This window comes from Anabrus simplex, chromosome 2, assembly GCF_040414725.1.
Source record: "Anabrus simplex isolate iqAnaSimp1 chromosome 2, ASM4041472v1, whole genome shotgun sequence".
NCBI lineage: Eukaryota > Metazoa > Arthropoda > Insecta > Orthoptera > Tettigoniidae > Anabrus > Anabrus simplex.
Window position 1 is genome coordinate 444,401,825 of NC_090266.1, and position 22,935 is coordinate 444,424,759.

Here is a 22,935-nt window from a genome sequence, read left to right on the forward strand (position 1 = left end):
TATCAAGACTGAACTCAGGAATTAATTTCTGAAATAACAGTGATTACATGGTGGTGGTGTATTTTAGGACATAATTCCATATTACATCATTTATAAATTCTCATACATTTACCTCTTCCTTATTATTCTTACTGAGTTTAATATTTATTCGTGACAACACATTCGTTTTCTATTCGCGACAGGAAAATACATAATGTGTCGTGGTTACCAAACAAGAGAACTTTAATTTTTAACACTAAAAGTTCCAAAGGTCACTTTCGACATCTCGGTACTAGAAACTGTTAATTGTCAATGGTTGTCGATCATTTTGAAAATAGCCAGGTGAAGTGGATAATATAAAATCAAGTTTCAGTTCCGTCTCAGTTCAGTGGTTGTTGAAGGTCCTGAAGTACGCCAAACTCGTGTCAGTGGATTTACCACCACGTAAAGGAGTTCGTGTGATAAAATATTCCGGCACCTGTGTGTTTCCGAAAACTGCGAATTAAAACATTGCGAGAGCACTAATGTTACAACACAGCATGCCAGGGAGTAATAAACAGTGCTCTAACTAATATACAACAATCTATATATATACAATACGAGTTTTGTCTGTACATTGCTCAGAATTTAAAAAGGATGGTATTTCTGTATCAGTCGTGCCCACAGTAACAAGGGAGTGCACTTATTTCTTTTCCGTAATTTCTCTCTGTCTGTCTCTCTGTCCGTCTGTATGTATGTAGACGCATCACGAGAAAACGGCTGAAGAGAATTTAATAAAAATCGGTATGAAAAGTCGGGGTATAAGTGGCTACACTCTAGGCCATAAATAATTTTATTCATGCTAACTCAAATGGTAGTTTAGGGGAAGGCCTAAAATTGAATTCTCAAATATTTATGTTATTAGTGATCATATCTTAATGAAAATCGGTATACAAAGTCGGAGAATAAGTCGCTATGGCTATAAATAATTTTACTCACGCTGAGTGAAATGGTAGTTTAGGGGAAGGCCTAAAATCTAATTCTCAATTATTTGTTATTAATGGTCGTATTTTAATGAAAATCGGTAGAGGAAGTCGAGCAATAAGTCGCTACAATCTAGGCCATAAATAATTCTATTTACGCTGAGAAAAATGGTAGTTTAGGGGAAGGCCTACAATGGAATTTTCAAATATTTGTGTTATTAGTGGTCCTATCTTAATGCAAATCGGTATGCAAGGTCGGGGAATAAGTCGCTATAATCTATGCCATAAATAATTTTATTCATGCTGAATGAAAAGGTAGTTTAGGGGTAGGCCTAAAAATTTAATTCCCAAATAATTATGTTATTAGTGGTCGTATCGATAAATGCTACATAACTAAAGTTGCATACTGTAGTATTATATTTCCGATCATTTATGCCTTATACATTGTTACCATACCGGCTATGATCAGAGATATTCATGAATTTGGATTTTTGTTACTAAGTCCTTATCAGTGCCGAGTGACGAGAATATGGGTTGACAGGATTTATTGAAAATCGGTATGTAAAGTCGGAGAATAAGGCACTACAGTCTACGCTATAAATAATTTTATAAGATGCCCTGAGATCACAGGGTCGAAATAAAACTTAATGCGAAGCCTACAATATAGGAAGTTCATAAAATTGATCAACAATAATAACATTACATTGACCATTGTTTGTTGTGATGTGCTTTGTCTTCTGTTGCCACTCATCTCCGTCAGATAGGATTCCTGCTGCGTACCGAGTAATTTTTATAAATTTGCCTTACGTCGCACCGACACAGTTAGGCCTAATGGCGACGATGGGACAGGAAAGGACTATGAATGTAAAGGAAGCGGCCTTGGCCATTTTTAAATGCTATTTGTTCGCGGCGTGGACCTATTTGACTTTACTCGCACCATATGTTATGAACCTGTGTGTAATTGGAATTGCGGAAGTGTAGAGTGTTGAATGTAAGGAAAGGAACATTAAGTACGGCACAAACACCCAGTCCCCCGAGAGGGATATTAATAATTTACAATTGAAAACCCTTGACCCGGCCGGGAATCGCACCCGGGGCCGCCGGGTGACAATAGGACGCTTTATCCCGTACACCATGGGGCCGGACAGCCTTGGCCTTAATTAAAGTATAGCCCCAGCAATTGCCTGGTGTGGAAATGGGAATCCACGGAATAAAATCTTCAAGGCTGCCAACAGTGGGATCGAATCCACTATATCCCGCATGCAAGCTCACACCTGCACGCCTCTAACCACACGGCCAACTCGCCCAGTCGTACGAGTGTAACAGTCTGCCTGAATATTGGCGTGAAGCAGCGGGGGGAGTTAGGTAACTTTCTTCTTTAGCATGCCATTCCTCTGTTTCATAAATTTTCCGATGCTACTGGTAGGTAACACATAGGTTCAGCGTAGCATTCGAGCTATTCAATCCCTACTCTGAGACACTGATTGGAATGTGAAGTCTGTATATTTAACGGAATAATGGCAGAGAAGTGTTCACGGCTGTCTGCGGCCTGGTCATTCCAGCTTTGGAACTTAGGACTGTTAGATCGACACCGTAGTACTGTTCGTTAAAAGTGAGAAAATGTGAAGTTGTTCATTTGATCGAGTATTTTATATGATAACGTTGCTTTTAATCGCTACATTCCTACAGACCTTTTTAATGACCTATATTGACCTCTGTTAGGAAAACCACAGTATTTCTGAGAATCCCGTAGCGAAGCACGGGTACATCAACTAGTCACTAATATATTTATTTCTTTCTTCGTTTTACGGGTTCAGTACCCAACGAAATACTTCTTCAGTCACCTCGCCAATGTTTTACTTGATACATTTCGTAATGACTACTAAATACCCGTTGCACTTTGGATATATTTCACGGCTAGCCTTCTTCAAGTGATTCACTGTTCGATTACACTGGTCAACAATGATTTTGTTAAATGTATAATTTATGGTGATTCTTCTGTACTTTTGTGTGCTGATTACGAATATGACACCAGAAACTTCCCATCACCCACAGTTTTTTGGTAATTTCAAATCTTTGTTTTCATATTTACGGGTTAGCATGCTACCATTAACAAAGATTAATAAACTATTATAATTGTTGGTTTATCATACTCTTACTATATTTTTTTTACTTTTTATTCTCTTAAGAATGTACAGAATTCCATATTATTCATTGTTGCCACAACAATTGGAAACTTTAAAACGTTGCAGTTGTCAGTTGAATTAGAGATTTCTTTCATGCGACTATCTGCATAGATTTGCGCTTCCAAAGTCTATTGAAAGGAGATAGTTTGTGTTCAATATACAGTAGTGTTTAATTTTATTGTGTGAAAAATGCCTCGCAACTGTAAAAATAAACCGGATAGTTTCTGTAATATATGTGGCGAGTAAACCTTAAAGCGCAGAGGCGAAGTGTTACTACTTTAATTAAGGAAGCTTATGAGTTGTATTTTGATTTCAAGATGGATCTGAACCAGAATTGAGCCCCTAACATATGTTGTGCTTCATGTGTAACTCTACTGACTGGATGGATGAAGGGGACTCGCCATACGCCTTTTGGAATTGCGATGCAGTGGAGGGAACCTACGGATCATTTGACCGATTGCTATTTTTGTGTGACTACTATGTCTGGTACATCTTCAAAGTCAAAACATACAGTTGTATATCCGTCTCTGAAATCAGCAACCAGACCGGTTCTACATGGTCCAGGGCTTCCTATACCTTCTCCACCAGATAGATCGTTGATGCATCGAGATGAAGGAGTTGATGTTGGTGAAGTTATGTGATGATAAAATGGATGATGACCAACCCTTTGTAGAAAGTTCTGCTGCTTCTTCTGAGCCTCATTTACTTACACAATCAGATCTAAATGATTTGGTTCCTAATCTTAATTTGTCTAGGGCCAAATCAGAATTACTCGCTTCAAGACTAAAAGGCTGGAACCTTATAGAGAAAGATACCAAAGTCTGCTTCTTCCGCCAACGTCAAAAGGAATTTGAGCATCTTTCTTCTAAAAAGGAAGAACTAGTTTTCTGCAATGATGTTACAGGTCTCTTCGAGTTACTAGGGCAGCAGCATAATCCAGAAGAATGACGTTTATTCATTGATTCTTCAAAAAGAAGTTTGAAAGCGGTACTGCTTAACAATGGAAATACATTTCCATCAGTTCCTGTAGCCCATGCAGCTAACTTACAGGAATCATATAAGAACATGAAAATGGTACTATCCGCTATCCAGTATGAAAAGTATTCCTGGCAGATATGTTCAGATTTGAAAGTTGTAGCTCTCTTACTTGGTTTTCAGTTAGGATATACGAAATTTTGCTGCTTTTTATGCAAGTGGGATAGTCGAGATAGAACTGATCACTATATAAAAAAGAACTGGCCAAAAAGACAGTCATTTACTCCAGGACAGAAAAATGTCGTTCATCAGCCTCTTGTTGAATCTGACAAAATCATACTGCCCCCATTACACATAAAACTAGGTTTGATTAAGAATTTTGTACAAACACTTGATCATAGTACGGATGCATTTCAATTTCTCCAAACCAAATTTCCAAAAATATCTGTAGCTAAACTAAAGGAAGGCATATTTGTTGGTCCTCAGATCAAAGAACTGATGAAAGGTACAGTGTTTGAAAGCAAGTTAAAAACATACGAACTAGCTGCATGGTCATCATTTAAGAAGGTGGTCACAAACTTTCTAGGAAACTACAGGTCAGAGAATTACAGGGAACATATTAGTGAACTTCTACAAAACTATAAACACATGGGATGTAATATGTCTCTTAAAATACACTTCTTGGACTCGCATCTTGACTTTTTCCCTGAAAATCTCGGCGCTGTCTCAGACGAACACGGGGAACGTTTCCATCAAGACATCGTCGAATTTGAAAGCCGTTACCAGGTAAAATGGGGTCCAAATATGCTGGCTGACTACTGCTGGTCACTCAAAAGGGATGTTCCTCAAGCTAAGTTCAGCCGAAAATCTACCTCTCATACTTTTTAGGTATGTAAATGAAATTTAAGTTTAGATAATACATTTTAGTAGGAACAACAACATTTTTTTTTAATTTTTTGAAAATTACTCAAAAACTGTGAGTGATGGAAAAATTCTAAAAATGGATTTGAAATCAGCAGAAAAAAGTGTATGTAAATTAAAATGCATGTAAATTCAATTTAAGTTAAGATAATAAATTTTAGTAGGAATAACAATTTTTAGAATTTTTTTAATTTTTTGAAAATTACTCAAAAACTGTGCGTGATAGAGAAATTCTAAAAACAGATTTAAAATCGGCAGAAAAAAGTGTACCAGAGATACCCTTTCACTTCCGTTTAACAAACAAAAATTTAAATTTTGTTGCCCAGTGTTATTATTCCAAGCATCAACGTTCAGTCAGTTGAACTTTGCCAGTACGTATCACTGAGTCGAAACTGTGTTAATATTAAGTCTATTTTCCCGATTTTGGCCTTCATATTGTGCATGTTTGTTTTAGTTGTTCTTTCTGCGGAAACATTGTAGTCATCTTACACGAAGCCGTGTGCAATTCTTTGATCATGGATCATCTTCGCTACAACATGCGGATGCTGAGCTATTTTCAACCTTCAACTTCGCATTGCAATTATTGGGGAATTAACAAATGTATAACACTGCAAAAAACTCCATTATTAAGGCTTATTATTTTGCTTTCAATTATTCTTAAGACAATTGGTGGTTTACATTTCAAAACACGTAATATTATGTTAAAAATTATACTTCCATATATATACTTAAATTAATTTTATCCACTAATTTCATGAGCACGTATCGTAATATTGTCTCAGTTAAAATTGTTCTTCGAATTTCCTTCTTGTTTAAGAAATATTGCTGACATTAATGTAAGGTCATTCACCCTGTAGTCTGATCCACTGCCGAGAAATGTAACCATCTCTAGCGAGCTCTGAAGTGGCGACTCTCTAGCCAAAAGTAATGACGACATTACAACAGAAGAGTGCTCTTAAAGTTAGCTATTGAGAGAGGAGGAGATATATTCTGCTGATTAGCTTTGCATACCATGGTCAAGCCAGTTTTCGACAGCCATGTTAATTTCGGTCTCCCTCTGTAAACCGAGCTCGGTAGCTTCAGTCGCTTAAGTGTGGCAAGTATCAAGTATTCGGGAGAGAGTGAGTTCGGTCCCTACTGTCGGCAGCCCTGAAGATGGTTTTCCGTGATGTACCATTTTTATACCAGACATGTGCTGGGGTTGTACCTTAATTGAGGCCACGGCCGCTTCCTTCCCACTCCTAGCCCTCTCCTGTCCCGTCATCGTGTGTCGGTGCGACGTTAAACAACTTGTAAAAATAAAAACCTGCAATATTTATAACACACGAATTAAATTTGTTGACGATAATTCTGTGGCTTGGTTCTAAAAGAGCCAATGTCAAAAAACCTGTTTTTGAGGTATGAGCATTTGAAGTTTCGCTTATAGTTTTCCAATTATTTTTTCAACAACTAACTTTAAATAACTTTATACTTTCTTTGTGGATGTGACCTTATTACACGCTAATTTTTTCTATCGTAATCCTTAAAAATTGCCAGGTCTCTAATCTTTATTGGTAATCTAACATTATTGGCAAAGGCTTATTTAATTAAACGTTAACTGTTCGTTTAGTACTTAACAGAGACATTGGCCCTTTCAACATGTTGCGAGCCAGGATAAAAAGCGTTTGTATCAGTTAATATCTCAATTTAGATAAAAAATGACATTGGCCCTTTTAGAACCAAGCCACAGAATTTCCTTGAAGATATAGCTCTGGCGTATGGAGGACAGCACTGTAGCCTATAAATTATGGATTATTATATTAAATTATACACTGACATGCCAACAGTCTTGGGATATCAGAATTTAACGGAAACAGTCAATGGCGCCACAATACCGTGACGTCTTCGAAGTACCCACACCCGTATAAGGTGTGATCTGACATATCGAAAGTGGGTGTAAACACTTTCTCTGTTGGTTGTGGCAAGGTGACGTGAATTATCGTCCTTCAAACGGGGCATGTCAGTGGCGACCAGAAGAATGGATCATTACATTGTCGAAGTTTTGGGGACATTGAACAAATCTCGATCGACGGTGTCACGTGGGTATAGGAAATACCTCGTGGAAGGCATTGGCACATGACCAATCGCACGGGATGCTTTTTACCTTTGTTTTGACGGATTGTTTTGGTTAAGTAGTATTGTAAAACCTAATGTTATATTTATGGATAAGTAATTATTTATAAGTGTGTATTCCCCGGTGGAATGTTGGTAAAAAGAAGCCCCTGATGAAACGTCAACCATATCAGGACTCACTATTTTTTGGAAGAAAGAGGTTTCCACAGGCTTAGGCGATATAGACCTGTGGTACGGAAAAAAAACGCCTCACAGTGAGGTAAAGCGATCCAAAGTTCAATATTTATAAACACCTAATAAATACTCCTAATTATTATTATGGCAGTAAAACTGTATACGTATTTACATTATGTGCCACACAAAATATTTACATCTAGATTTTTACTTGGTTGTTTTGTTTTACATTACTTTAAAATCAGTCTATTCAACAACTTTTTTATTTTTTTCCCACTTTTCCTCTTTTCATTAGAAGTTCGTTTACACCTCTTGTAAGAATTCATGTGCCAAAGTTTGTTTATGTTTTTCATCTTTATGAACGATTATATTCTAACAAAACATAAAACAACAAAATCTTTAAGATCAGGATATTTTATCTTAATATTTTCCTTCAACAACCCGAAAACTCTTGGACATTTTTAACGTACTTTCCATGGAAGGCACTAAATTCATTTTTCGTTTTAATAATAGAATTAATGCGCTCATCCGTGGGTTTCAATAAGTACCCTCTTGAAATGGATTCTAGCCAATTCGTAGGTAAAGGAGACGTGCTCAAGGTATGAATTCCATACGTTTTGGCTTTCTGGGTGTACTTTTTCTTCATCCGATAACCTACATAGCCGGCAATCATTTCTAGTAGCGCGATCTTCTCTCTAACTAATTCGACAGACACGTTTGCATTATTTTCATCTTGAAAATATTCCAGTCGCCCTTTGACAGCTGAAGTAAAATCATCATCATCATCATCATCATCATCATCATCATCATCATCATCATCATCATCAACAACATTACAATTTTTGTCATAAGCTTCTCCATTTTGGTTAGACACTGCTTGGCAAAGTTTGTCGTTATCAAGTATAAAGTTTTGAGGAACCTTAACTTGCGCAGACAAAACATGGACATTTGTTTCATCTGGACACTTTTTGCTGATTACCACTTCACCTGCATTCCGGCTTAAAATTAAATATTTAATTCGCTGCTATACAGTGGTAGGTAGAGGATGATCATAAATGCGACCAAATTCTCGGATCTGTGAAAATTAGCTCTCAATTATGTCTTGGTTTCACTAGCCCGCCATTACGTAAGTATAGCCTTCTGATTTTTAAGTCCTTAAATAGACCATGAAGGCTATTTATAGATATTAGGAAACCTACTTGAAAAGTAAGGAGTTTGTTTTTGTCAGTTGTGCTCATGTTGAAAATTAATTCGAATAATTTGTCAAGAGCATGATTTCGTTGCTCTATACAATTCCCATAGGCACTTCTTAAGCAGTTTGTACCACACACGTGGACAAGGAGTTTAGGACGTCAAATCCATTATTAATTGTGGTTACAGTCTCTCCTAGCTGAGGTCCGGGAAGTTATGGCATATTGCTTTACCCACAGTCAGTGATAACAGTTCAACGGCTTTCGGTATATTTTGCCTCTCCGTTCCAGTCACAATAATGTGCTTCATTGAAAGCTTATGGGCATATTGTAGGTCTTCGCCCTCACCTTGCATTTCAATTAATTTTTGAATTATTCTTTTGTAACACATTGTCCACTTTCGAATTGATATCCTTCATAAAGAAAGTGATTACGCAATAATTTAAGTGCATGAGAACGAAAATCAAAATTCCACAGTCTGTTTCCAGTCATTCTACCGGGTGAGGAATGATATGAATGAAGCCCCCATCTAGCGGCGAGGATAGGAATTGTGCCGGCTACCGAAGCCTTTCGCACTCCTCTGGGGCAATGATTAATCCATGAAAGTTGAAATGAAGTGATATGGGAGAATGTTGCTAGAATGAAATATGACAGGGAAAACCGGAGTAGCCGAGAGAAAATCCTGTCCGTGTCCACTTTGTCCAGCACAAATCTCACATGGAGTGACCGGGATTTGAACCACGGAACCCAGCGGTGAGAGGCCGGCGCGCAGCCACCTGAGCAACGGATGCTCTACTATGTGCATGAGACACATCACAAAAAAGCCATATGTTATCTTCTTTACTTGATGGGTTTTCCAGCGACGGTTTGTCCCACGAAATATGCGGATCAGTCATACGTTTCCTATTTGAAGGTCCCATGTCACATAAAACTGTTCTAACTTTAAATCCGGTGCTTTCGACGACATGAATTACTTCTACTAACAGTTCTCTTGACATCGCTGTCAAAGTTGCAGTAGATAGGTTGCATCCACTTTTGAGCTAAACATTTTATTGCAGTGACTTGGATATTATAATGGGCTCCTCTAATCATTTCTGCATTTTTATCAAAGCACAAGTCGTTGTTAACCTACATTTCATCAAAGCTGAGTACAACATTTCTTTCACAATTGGTAAAATGTCTTGATTGTGTTGTTAAGATATTAGTGCTCAACTCGATGAATCCACGAGAAATAGAAAACTGTCTTAGCCGTCGTTTAATTGTAACTTCGCTAGTAAGAGGATAATTAATCACATTTCTAACAAAACAAAATGCTTTATGTGATACAGACCGTAAGGTAACCACCTTAGCAATGTCCTCAGATGATCAGCTTGACCATTTGCCTTTTTACTAAAGCTTGCTGTTGACTTTTTATGAAAAGTACCCTCAAAAATTTGATCATTACTTTTAATTTTATTATCTCGGTATTAGCTGCATTAAGATGGTCATGAAGATCCTTATTTTGCTGTTTTAAGTCATAATTTTCTAGTCTAATTAACTCCAAATCTGCAATCACTTCAGCAATTATCTCGTCGCAGAAAAGTTGTTCTTTACTTTTGTTATCTCATTCTTTCCTCAAGATTACATTATTAACATTTCTGCTTCAAATGGTGCCTGCGATTGTAAGATTTTCCGTATCTCCTTACGATGATTCCGCTTTTGTGCCCTTATTTCACGATCATTACAGGACTGACTCGCTAAATCATTACTACTCAGTGGCAAATTTAAATGTTGTACTGCGTCAGGTCTTAAATTACGTCTAATTGGAAGGTTTAACAACTCACTCTTCAAGTCCCTTATGTAGTCCGAGTCGTCGAATACAGAGAACACACGAGCATTCTCGACAGTAAACGAGTAAGCCCCTTTACAGGCATTAATCCACTTTAATTTAATGTCACTGCTCTTTGGAAAACGATGAAATGTAATGTTTAAGTCCTTCTGGTGTCTATCGTGGTTAGAGCATCCAGCGACAGCACAACACACCAGGGAACAGCACAGTACGGAAAAACTCTTACACTGTTGCGAAGGTAAACACCATCACTAGACTAATGGCGCTCTGCGTGGTTTAGCGAACCTGGGGACTACGTAACGTCAGGAGGCGTGGCTTGCTACAGCGCACCCAACTGATAATAATAATAATAATAATAATAATAATAATAATAATAATAATAATAATAACAATAGTAATAATAATCGTATGGCCTCAGCTACCGTTTGCAGACATTTCGATTTGACGCCATCTGGCTGCTCGTCAATTTCGACGTTCTGGTTTACTCTGCCATCTAGCGGACCTAGAGTAAACCGGATCTCTCTTGGGCGTCTATGGCTGAGATTTAATTAATTTTGTCGGGTAAATACCAAATGTATCACCAGAGATCTTTTACATGCCGACATCGTACGACATGGAGTGTCTAATGGATTTTTTTCCGCCCTTCAAAAACCCGACTACCTCTGCCGGGTTTGAAGCCGCTATCTTGGGATCCGGAGGCCGACACTCTACCACGGACCCACAGAGGCAGCTACCCAACTGATGACCCCTATCGTCTAGTGTAGTAACCCATGGTAATAAGACAAAACGTTAAAGAACCAAACTTAGAGATCGTTTTGTGGTCGATATGGCTGCAAAGTTTCAAGACTGTAGCTGTCCGCTAAGTTCGCGAAATAATTTCTCAACTTGGGAAAAACGTACGAAATTTGACCTCGATCGAAACATTTCCCTCTATCTATGCCTAAAATAGCCTACATACGAGAAAATATCTTAGGACAAGAAATGTAGGCCACTAATAGTGCCGTCTGTTGCTGCAGTCCGTGCCACGTCCATTGGTTATATGTAAACCGACTTTCATTACTCTAGCTGCCATGAAGTTACGAGAAAACGGAAGCAATATGTGGAAAAACTATTCAAATTTCAGCCTAATCTAAGTTTTAACCCAGTCTAGGGTGCAGCCGACAATGATACGACAAAACGTCAAAGAACAACACTTACAGATCGTTTTGTGGTCGGCACGCCTGCCAAGTTTCAAGACTGTAGCTGTCTGTTACGTTGGCGAGATAATTTCTAAACTTGTGAATAACGTTCGAAATGTGACCGGGATCTTAATATTTACCTCTATATAAGCAATAAATAGCCGATGTACGAGAAAATGTCTTAGGTCAATGAATGTAGGCCACTAATAGGGCTGTCTGATGCCGTAATCCGTTTGTCCATACGACCTACCGTTCCGCCACAGTAAATTTCCAAATAAAGGTCTGCACTTATAAACGTGCACATCTCCAACCCTTATCTATAGTATATAAAACCGTACGGCTGACTGACTGACTGACTGACTGACCACTTCCAGATGAGGTAGAAAGTTGTAATTTGGCAAAGTGATAATTATCAGCCTGTAACCAATGGGAAAGTTCCAAAAACTTCCAGTGTTTACATTTTTACTTCCAAAAATTATCAAAGTGCGAAACCAATTTATGTGAGGGTGCAGACCATCGTTTCGAGGTATTCTGTGCCTAAACTATAATTTTTTTTTGCTAGTTGTTTTACGTCGCACCGACACAGATAGGTCTTACGGCGACGATGGGACAGGAAAGGGCTAGGAGTGGGAAGGAAGCGGCCGTGGCCTTAATTAAGGTACAGCCCCAACATTTGCCTGGTGTGAAAATGGGAAACCACGGAAAACCATTTTCAGTGCTGCCGACAGTGGGGTTCGAACCTACTATCTCCCGAATACTGGATACTGGCCGCTCTTAAGCGACTGCAGCTATCGAGCTCGGAAAACTATAATTCGTATCGCCAAATGGACAAAACATTCGGAACCCATCATGAAGAGATCTACAACTTTGGTCCCATGACTTTTAGTCTATCATGATCCCTTATGCCTTAGATAGAGCTACATTTTCTGATTTTACGTCAATTCTGTACATATTCCGTAATTAATTTTACTGTTCTACACACTTACGAATGCCTTTGCTGACAGGACCTAGTGTTTACAGTGCACTGTGTCTTCTGGTATAGGCTAGAGCAATTTTGTTACTTTCATAGATGTGTCTCTGTCTTATCCTTGGCTTTGACAATATGAAAGTGACAGAGGTATGAGCGATGCAGGTAATGCCAATCCTTATGCAGGCAGTCCCTGCTATGAATGGTGTGAAAATGTTGCTCATAGGGTCGGTTGGTGTATGCATTTCAGTGGGATTGGCAGACTGATATGTAATAGCAACTCTGGCTTGGTGAGGAAAGCAACGGGAAACTACCTCATTCCTCATTTCCCTAGTACGCCTCTTCAGTGATGCCTAGGCCATCTATGACAGCTGATGGCAGAGCTGTTGAGGATCCCACCAGCGGCATCGCTCACGGACTGAACATACATACATACATACATACATACATACATACATACATACATACATACATACACACATACATACATACACACTTATGAGACTGATAGAATCATGACATTCGGCAGGGTCATTGGAGCGTCCGTGAGTCCTATATGAGAAAAATGCATGATTCCAACTGGCGTTTAAGAATGGAAAATCGAAAGGTTTATGTTGACACCGTACTCAAATTCAAGCCTAATCTAAGATCTAAACCAATGTACTAGGTACCCGATGCAGGTACGGCAAAACCTTAAAGAACAAAAGTGTAGATCGTTTCAACCGTGATACGCCTACCAGGTTTCATTATTATAGCTGTCTATTAGGTGAGGAAGATAACTTCTCATCTTGTTTAATACGTACGAATTTTGCACCAGGTCGAAATATTTACGTCTATCTTTGCTATAAATCTAGAATGCCAGGCTGAATGGATCATACGGTTGAGGCGCTGGCCTTCTGACCCGAACATGGCAGGTTCTATCCTGTCTCAGTTCGGTGGTATCTGAAGGTGCTCAAATACGTCATCCTCGTGTCGGTAGATTTTCTGGAACGTAAAAGAACTCCTGCTGGACAAAATTACTGTACCTCAGCGTCTCCGAAAACCACAAACGAAGTTAGTGGGACGTAAAGCAAATAACAATATTTATATATCGAGAATATACGTGAAAATATTACAGGACCAATCATGTATGAGAGTAAATGGGCCGTCTGGTGACGCAATCCGCTTCTCAGTATGACGAACCGTTTCGTGGCAGTAATTTTGCAAATGACCAGTTCTAATGTAGGGGAATTGGTGATTATATAATGCCAGAAGGCTAACTGACTGACTGACTCATTGACATTAATGTTTACCCACTTTCACATTAGCTAGGAACTTGAAATTCGGGAATCTGATAACTATTAGGCTGTAACCCAAGACAAAATTCCAATAAGTTCATTTTTTATTTTACCGCCCCCCCCCCCCAAACAAAAATTGCGGACGCATTATTTCAGATGCACCAGAGATTTGAAATTTGGCGAAATGATAGCTGTTAACCTGTAACCGATGAAGAAATTCCAAAAGGTTTCAATATTTAACGTTTTACTTCCGAAAAATATCGAAATATTAAGGCAACTTTTATGCCGGTGCTGACCATCGTTTCGAGGTTCTTTGTGCCTAAACGATAATTCCTGCCGGCAATGGATAGCACTTTCTGTGCCTGCAATGAAGAGATCTACAACTTTGGTACTATGAATGTTTCAAGAATGTAGGCGTCTATTAAGTGAATAAAATAATTTTTCGTCTTGCGAAAAACGTACGAAATTTTCCCCAGATCGAAATGTTTACTCCTATCCTGACTATAAATCGCCAATATACGAGGAGATATATTAGGACCAAACATGCAGGCCAGTGAAAGTGCCGTCCGGTCGCACAGTCCGTTTGTCGACGCGATAATACCATTACGCCACAGTATATTTCTAAATGTCCACTCCTAATGCGGAACACCTAGAAAATTGGGGGCGGAGCCCCCAACGAGCGAAAATCAACGTGAGTTTTTCAAAAACAAGCATCCAGAAATATTGTCTGGTGTCTGGACTCATGTCCGAGCAATTGCAGTACCATTATTTTTTTACTGGCATTCCCTTAATCAACTTTAACTTGATTAATCCTTATTACGTCAATTAAATTGTATTACTTAAATGGGATGGGCAATGCTCATAAATCAACATCAAATTATCTACTCTGTTCTTACGATAAGAAAACAATTCAAATTGAACCAGAATGACGGCTCTCGATATTTACAGATATTATTTATCTTGCAACTATGTCATGATTATTTATTTAAGTTACCCAGGTGAAATCACATGCACTACATTTATCTACAAGTAAGTTACCCAGGTGAAATCACATGCACTACATTTATCTACAAGGCAATGTTCTCATTCTACCGTGGCAGAAGAACTGGAACGAGGACCAAGCGGGATCACTCAGACATCAGCAAACCCAAACCAAACCCCATGGCACTACAGCCCTTGAAGTGCCTTGGCCTACCATGCCACCGCTGATCAGCCCGAAGGCCTGCAGATTGCGAGGTGTCGTGTGGTCAGCACGACGAATCCTCTCGGCCATTATTCTTGGCTTTCGAGACCAGGGCCGCTATCTCACCGTCAGTAGCTGCTTAATTCTAATCACGTAGGCTGAGTGGACCTCGAACCAGCCCTCAGGTCCAGGTAAAAATCCCTGACCTGGCCGGGAATCGAACCCGGGGCACGCTACCCCTACATCATGGGGCCTGCACTCAGACAACACGGCACCTTAAATTGTAGTTGACTCCAGCAGTCCTTGGGTTCCCATCCTGGAGATGTCCATTGTCGTCCGGATATTGCGCTATTCAGTCCAGGTCACTAATCTTCTTTCTTGACTTCGTGAAGATATTCCAAAATATGTTACAATTACTCACTTTTTAAGGGAAACTAGCGTCATCACTCTTTAATTATTATTTATATGTGCTCATTTCCGATAACTTTAATTAACTGATATTTCACTGCAATTCTGTCCCAAGCAACGGTATATGTGCCCATGAGCTAATGTGTGATGAATTAGATTTCTATTGTTGAGCTGCGGCAACAGTCTTACGTCTATATGATTGTTAGTGAATAAGTCCTCGCGGTTGACAAGATCGATTTGCTATCGGAACAGATTAATTTTATTTGCACTCTAGTCCTTTCACAGCAGTGGTCATATTATAAATATTAATTACAGCTGAAAATGAAATGGCGTATGGCTTTTAGTGCCGGGAGTGTCCGAGGACAAGTTCGGCTCACCAGCTGCAGGTCTTTTGATTTGACTCCCGTAGGAGACCTGCGCATCGTGATGGGGATGAAATAATGATGAAGACGGCACATACACCCAGCACCCGTGTCAGCAAAATTAACCGATGATGGTTAATATTGCCGACCCTGCTGGGAATCGAACCCGGCTCCCCTGTGACCAAAGTCCAGCACGCTAAACAATTACAGGTTATAAATTCACGTTTTCGTGATTTTGTCCCTTTACTAATGTTAAGTTTCTCACGGCTGAGTATTTGAAATATTCTCACAAGTTGCCAAGTGTAAGTTGCCAATTCGCGTCTATGTGACACCAAATATTTTACAGTAATTCGACTACCTTGAAACTTGACCGTAACTTAATTTTACTGGTGAAAAGACCGTAAAAAATTAAGACTGGTTACAAGTATGTAGGGAATTTTACAAAAATTAACACTTCTCACAAACTTCAAAAGGATAAGTCTCGTCCGAAGACCTCAGAGAAAACAGACTCACCGCGAATAAAACTGAGAGTAGGACTGAGACTAAGAATGAATCTGAGTCAGATAATTGTGAAAATCTCACAGAAAATGAAGCTGAGGGCTTTGCATCGGAGTTTCATTATTTCACCATTTCTTCTTGAATTATTCTGAACCGGGGCCCATTATCTTCTTCATCCATTCGGCTCGGCCCGCATCGGTGACGCTATTTTCTATTGCACAGTCCGAAAATAATATCTATAGAATTGATATCGTTTTCTTAGAATATTTACAAATCGCTTCACCGATCAGGAACCCGTACCTACTGGCCCTAACATGAGCGTCCTTACATTTTTTTTCACTACCTTGAGAGTCCCCTCTGTACGCGGCTTCGTTTTTATGTTCATAACAGGATAATTTTGCCTTTCACTGAACCTTTTTTTTTTTTTGCTATTTGTTTTACGTCGCGCCGACACAGATAAGTCTTATGGCGACGATGGGATAGGAAAGGCCTAGGAAGTGGAAGGAAGCGGCCGTGGCCTTAATTAAGGTACAGCCCCGGCATTTGCCTGGTGTGAAAATGGGAAACCACGGAAAACCATTTTCAGGGCTGCCGACAGTGGGGCTCGAACCCACGATCTCCCTATTGCTGGATACTGGCCGCACGTAAGCGACTGCAGCTATCGAGCTCGGTCACTTAACCTTGGACGCTTCTAGATATTTCAGCTCTTCGCCTTGTTTGCCCAAGTCCACGGCTTACAGGAAAATCCAGCATTCGAGAATACGCCAACACTTTACAAACGGTCTATTACAAGCCAAATACCTCTACTAAATTAGCTCTGCCTTCGCGACAGGTTCCAGCAACCATTTTCAAACCAGGGCAACCTCCCAAATATTAATTTTAATGCAATATATACATTTGATATAATAGCTTAGTAGGTAGTGTTAAGTGGGGCGTTTTGAGGAGGAGACTCGAAGCCCGTCACACCGGTGATTTAGTTGAGGTATTTTGACGATGCTTTAGTTATCTGGATAGAAGGTCCTGAGGAAATTCAGCTATTTATAAACCACCCAAATAAGCAGCATCCTTCAATTAAATTCACTGTGGAGATGGAATCGGACGGATGGCTTCCGTTGTTGAATGTTCTAATAAGGAAGAAACCAGACGACTGCTTAGGACACCCGCGCAAATCGCTATCTCCAAGCAGATTCTCGCCACCATCCAGCCCAAAAACAGGATATTATTGTGACACTCATCATGAGGGAGAAGTGAATTTGTGAGCCATCAAATATCCAGGAGGATATGGACACACTGAAGGTCACTTTCAAGGAAAATGGTTACAACGATGTACAGATTAATACAACCCTGCACCCAGAGAGACGGCTAAGCGATACTCACAGGACAAAGACGTGAAGGGATTTGCCTACCTTCCTTTCATCCAGAATACCACAGATCGAATTGCCAAGGTCCTCCGCAAGCACAATATAAAACCGCTCTTGGCACCGTCAAAAATATTGCTCAAAATTTAGGTAAAATCAAGGAACAATTATCCCTACTATTAAACTCTGACGTGTACAAATTTCATGTATTTGAGGCAAGGTATGCATTGGCCAAATATGCCGGTCCATTGGTACTTGTATCAAGAAATACGTCAACGAAATATCCATCTCAACCAGCCAGATAAGTCGGCAATAGCTGAGCATGCCCTATCAATGGGTCATGATGTCGTGTTCCAAGATGATCGGGCTCTTACCCACACTAAGCACTACTGGTCTAGGATTATACTGGAAGCTGTGAAAATACGTAAAAGTCCTATTAATTGCAACAGGGACAATGGCTATCAGTTTAGTAATATGTGGTCGTCAGCCATTACGGACTTACGTAGGTAGGTCTCTTCCCTTCCCTTTCATTATTTTATTCCGTTTCGGTATTTTCTAAATTGGTACTCTCATCACTAGATGGTTGACTCCAGGCTATGTGCTGTGGGCCATACTTTCATAACCTGTATACACCTGTTACTGTGTTATTCTTACTTCTTTTTACTCCCTTGTCTTCAACCTCGTTGTAGTACGCCCTTCTCCCCCACCCCATCTGACACTCATTTTTTCTCAGTTTTTTGTCTGATATACACGTTTCCTTCCATTTTCAGCTCTATTCTATTCCTATATCCTGTTAGTCTTTCGTTGAATTTTAATTTACTTCACAAATTTTTCATTTCAGTTTGTTATTTCGTCTACAGCATTTGTCCCTGATTCATATGATGACCTTCCTCTTTACTTTGCCCGCACATACGATGGAACAAGAAATAACTTAACTGGCGCTCAGAAGTCTAGCACAGTGAGCCATCTAGTGCTGAACGAAAGTACCACTTATTATAGACCAACGATTAAGCATTCTTAAATTCAAAACTTCATTACTAGACAAGTCTTGCTTGTGAACAGACGAAATTGTCTTCCGAGACACGAAGTAAAGTTCTCTGCGAAACGTAAAGAATTTTATGTGACTTTCTGACACGACAAAAGCCCAAAAGCTTATTATCATGCTGAAGATCCGTTCAGCTACTGATGAGAAGCTGTGTGTATGTGTGAAATTTGTATTGATAATGGATACTTTATTTATTTTATCGATTTTGGACATCTTAGGACGAGGTTAATAACCCATTGCATTCATTCGGTTTGTTTCCTGCTTCCTTTCTTGCTTTTCCATAGTTCTTCAGACAATGTATTGACTCACATTATAGTAGTAGTGGTTTATTGAACCCCTTCACTCTGTTTTTCCCCTCGCTTCCGTCCAGATGATAATCCATTTTTTCTTTTCTTTCTTTTGGAAACCCTATTAATTTTGTATCAATCTCCTAAATGTTGCTCTGTCCTGTGTTATTACATCTCTGTCATATCACTCTTTATACTTTGCAACCACTGATTACCATTCTTACTCTTGTAAACATGATTAACGTTCGTTTTGTGAGTCTGACATTTTCCAAGCTCATTATGTGACCAAAGAATGTAACTCTCCTCTTCCTGACCGTATCAGGCATTCTTTCAGTTTCTTTGTTTATGTAGAAGTCTACATTCTTCCTGTGCCTGAACTCCCCATTTTCAGTATTTAATTGGCCCCATATTTTTCTTAGAATCTATCTTTACTTTTTACTCTAGCTCTTTTATTTCTTCTGTTTTCATGGAGAACATAGACTACACTTTGTAACACAGAAACTTTCTGTTTTAATTAACGTGGTGTACTGCATTATTTCAGTTACTTGAAAATTTTGGACAGTGGATTTTGGGCAACTCTAAGTTTAAAACTACAGTTGTGGATCGTAGTATTTCATTCCCCAACCTAACCTCACCTGGTGTACAGACGCTGACCACAACGCTGCCCGCTATGGGATCACACATCTGCAGATTTAAATTTCGATGACGGTTCATGCAACTTCTCGGCCCTTGAGACTCAAAGTATTCATCTGCCGTTGATACTGTTCGCCTTCTTCTTCATTACCCCCCAATAATGATCGGGTCACTGACCCAGTTTCCCGCAGGATTGGTTACCCCTCTTCCTTTGGGTTGCTCATCCTAACAGGGGCACCTCTTTTCGGTTACGTGCTGCAGTTGGAATGAAAAAAATGGTAGTTGCTTAATCCAATATGTTACAGTTGCAGATGATCAGTTACAACGCATTTCACTCCTATTTGCCAGAGTTCAAAGACTCTTCCCAGGTCGATACCTGGGACCCAAAGGATTCTTTAATATAACAGTTAATTAATGAATTCCGTGTGGCTGTTTCTAGCCTGGTGCAGCCCTTTGTGAGGCAGACCCTTCGATGATCAATTATTGTGGAAGGCATCTGCAGTGTATAGGAAACTGTGTGTTATTGCGATAGTGGATATTCCTATGTTTGGTATGTGAGTTGCAGGGATGTTGGGCAAAGTACAAACTCACAGTCGCTGAGCCAAATGAATTAACCATTTAAGGGCAAAATCACCGAACTGGCCGGGAGTCATAACCTGGGCTGACCATTCATTCAAGGAGCAGGAGAATGTAGCAGTAAATGTACAAGCTTACCGAGTGCAAGATATTCAGTGGCAGAGCCTCAAGCACGGGAGATAACCTTCAAACGTTATTGTTCGTTATGGGAAAGTCTTTACATGTTATCCAACTCTTCACACACCACAGACTAAAGAAGGCACTATTTCCCAATGCATATTTAAATACTGATGGGTTCAACGTCTGTAACGAAGGATCAAACTCGCTCGCACTCCTAGTGTGTAAATTGGGATTCATATTCAATATGATCTGTAAAAGAGTTTAAATGTACCTTTCGAATACAAAGGGAAGGGACCATTGTGGATTACCACCAAGCTTTTCATTGTAATGGTGTTATCGTTAGCTTAACTCGTTTAATATTGAGTAGCAAAGTTACATATTCACGCAATATTTTTATTTGTAATATGCTTTCCTCTTTTATTCCCTTCCTCTATTTTCAACCATTATTACATTTTATCACACATTAATCAGCTGAATCACTAGTCAAAAATGGACAGTTGGAAACACAATACTGGGCTAAAATGAGCAGATTTATGAATCAGGCTTCCGGCTTGAAAAAACTTACAAAAAGTAAGAATTGTATATCTATCACTGCTATGGTAGGTGTTGCGTAATTTTGAATTTTGTCACCACATAACATGGGAAAGTGTACCTGACTCTCACCTGGAGGATTCAGGTTGTATTCCGGTCTCTTTGAAATAATTCATTCCTGATCTGACGGTAAACACGAGATCCTTTTAGCCTCGTGAGGTCATCTGAGGAGCTATCGGTCACGAGAGGCAGCCATTCTGGCCTAGAAAGCAAAATAAAATGACTTAGGCTTCTATCTGTCGACAATATTCGTGGGCAGGTGTCTTGCTGGTTAGCCTAAGGGTAATTAAAGTCCGTATGAGTAATACGTTGTGTAAGGTGATATATAATGTGATATACAGGATGCAGAAAAGATTTGCTTTGTAAATTAAAGGAGTGTTAGATGATAAAAACACAAGCATTATGTACATAGGCCTGGAGTGGTTTGATTCGGAGCTACACGCTTTTAGACATCACATGTCGGCTGCGAACCTCCAACGCGTTCAAGCGTCAGTTTGATTTTGGCTTTTGGTTTTTACAATTTGCTTTTACGTCGCACCGGCACAGATAGGTCTTATGCCTACGATAGGATAAGAAAGGAGTGGGAAGGAAGCGGACGTGGCCTTAATTAAGGTACAGCCCCAGCATTTGACTGTTGTAAAAATGGGATACGACGGAAAACCATCTTCAGTGCTGCCGACAGTGGGACTCGAAGCCACTATCTCCCGGATGCAAGCTCAAAGCAGCGCTCCTCTAACTGCACGGAAAACTCACCCGGTAAATTTTTGCACTATAATGTTGCGTGCTATGATTTATACTGTATTTTTTTCGATCAGTTAATAATTATAGTAATATCTCCCTCAATGTGTTCCTCCACTCTACGTGGAAATAATGTGTGACTATTTTTGGAATACCGAAATACGTATATATACCTAAATTATGTTGATCCCTCTCTTAATGCCTTTCTATTTTCTATTTCTTCTTTCTCCGAATTCGACTGCATGTTCGTACTTCCTTAATTATTACATAATGAGAGCGTCTGACATCATAATCAGTTGAATTATTCACATGAAAACTGCGGGTTATACATTTGATCAAAGACAGGTTTGTGAAATGTGCGTGGAGACATTAATACAGTCTTAAGGTGAAATATCAGTATTAAATTAATCTTGGAAACCTTTCATTTTATAGACATAATTTATGAAGGAGAGGCACAGTGTTTTACATGCTCAATTACTTGTGCCAGCATCCCCCTACGGATCATATAAGCACATCGCCTTAAGTAGTGTGTAACACATATTCTTTCGGTCTTTTACAGTAAATGTGCAAGAGACCACTGGCGTAAATATTTATATAAACTGTTTGAAATAAATGTGAACCTACGACGGAGCAGAGGAATGTATCTTTCAAAACTGTGTTAACAAAATCTTCGAAAATATGATACTCGCAATCGTAAAAGATTATTACTATTATTATTATTATTATTATTATTATTATTATTATTATTATTATTATTATTAATAATAATAATAATAATAATTTCGAAGAAAATTTCCTTTCACAATATATAATGTTAGTTTATTCACGACAAGCCGGAAATAAAGTGCAATAACATTTATTTCACTGTTTTCTCCTGCTAAAGCTATATTCTATAAAGCGACATAGAAACCTCCTAGCCGCATATGGATATCGTCGCTGGAAAGGTAAAAGGTTGTATTCCACAAAGCTCTTCCTATCAATTATTCTCCTTAAGACTGGTCACGCCTCCCAGCCACGTATGGATATGCAGTCCATCAGAACAAATTTTGTTGTGTTCATTTTCCTATGCCCAGGTGTAAAGGAAAATGAACCTTACAGTACCGTACTGTAGGAATGTACGTTTGCATTACGTATTTACGCACTCCTAGTGTACAATGCATGCAAGGTTCATTTTCGTTTAATCGTCGACATAGGAAAACGAACACAACGGACATTGTTCTGATGGACTGCGTATCCATATGTGGCTGGGAGGCGTGACCAGTCTTAAGGAGAATAATTGATAGGAAGAGCTTTGTGGAATACAAACTTTTACATTTCCAGCGACGATATGCAGTCCTTTAGAACAATTTTCGTTGTGTTCATTTTCATATGCAAAAGTGTAAAGGAA